Below are 1,227 nucleotides of genomic sequence, written 5' to 3'. Positions count from 1 at the left end.
TTAAGCAATACTACAGTGAAATACATTTCCTGACAGCATTGGGTTAAGTAAAGTAGACAGTGGAACAGGGAAATTTGAATTTCCTAACTTTTCCCCAGATCAAATGTTAGCTTCAATCAGTCTCCAGTCAAGGTGGGTCGTAATTTGGCGGCCAGACTTTTTCACCTAACTGAAAGAGTATATTTTGGAGCTGGAGTAAGGTAGGAAGTTCTGACCTTTAGGTTATTATGATTTTTTTCTTTTTTTAGTTGGTGAATGTAGTGGGCCTACATATAAAAAATATGTATATAGCAGGTTATTTTAGCAATTTTAAATTGATTAGAAAAAGATGAAAATACTTACAAAATCATCATAAGAAAAAATTAGATTACGAAAAAAGACAATTATAAAACATCTTTTTTTTTATGACAAGTATAAGTATAACAATGGTAACTTGATACTGAGAAATGCAGAAGCTCCTATGAAGTTATTTTTTATGGTTATTGCCCAATACATATAGAGAAAAAGAGACAAAGGTCTTTTTCCCTTTTTTTAACCAAAGGTACAGAAGAAAAATATTTCTAATTTAAAAATTTCATTACGTTATTTGTCCACCAAAAAAAAACACAGGGTTCATCATATAAAAATTGTCTGCTTTTCAGCTCAGTGTGAGCAACATGAGTGCACCAGCTCAACAGCAAACTGACAGAGGGAAGTGTTTTCTTCTGCAGAATCTGCGATGGAGTTGACCCAAATAACATCTTCATCAGGTCAGTGTGCATAGTTCTAATTTTTATCAGCCTACCAGTTTTAATTGAATTGAAAATTATTGTTACAAAAGAGGGTTAAAATAACCTCTTTTGTACAATAATTTTCAATTCAATTAAGATTGTATAGAGTTTGCATCAGAATAGCTGTAAGAAGTACTGGTTTGTTACAACCATTTACCCTGGACAAAATTTTAGGGGAGAATAATGTTACTAAGATACTAAGTCTGGAAGGAAACGATTTTGGCAAATATTTAAGTAAAGCACACACATGAATAGAACCTGAATAAAGGACATGGATATAATTCTTCTGTGTTACAAGAATGTTAAGCAGTTGTTAATTGTGATTTGTTATTGTTTAGGAGCTATTATTAATTTTTGTGTATAGGTATGGAACCTTTGCTTTTCTTTATAACACCATGCCAGTATGACAGTGAAGGTGTATCATGAATGTTTAGGTTTATTTAACCCAATGCTGCCA

General features: G+C 32.0%; 1 pseudogene; it reads left to right on the top strand.

The window, feature by feature from the left end:
* The first annotated feature begins 103 nt into the window (after positions 1-103).
* Positions 104-1,227, top strand: part of LOC119588135 — a 3,054-nt pseudogene continuing 1,930 nt past the window's right edge.

This window comes from Penaeus monodon, chromosome 23, assembly GCF_015228065.2.
Source record: "Penaeus monodon isolate SGIC_2016 chromosome 23, NSTDA_Pmon_1, whole genome shotgun sequence".
NCBI lineage: Eukaryota > Metazoa > Arthropoda > Malacostraca > Decapoda > Penaeidae > Penaeus > Penaeus monodon.
This window is presented reverse-complemented; position numbering and strand designations above follow the sequence as displayed.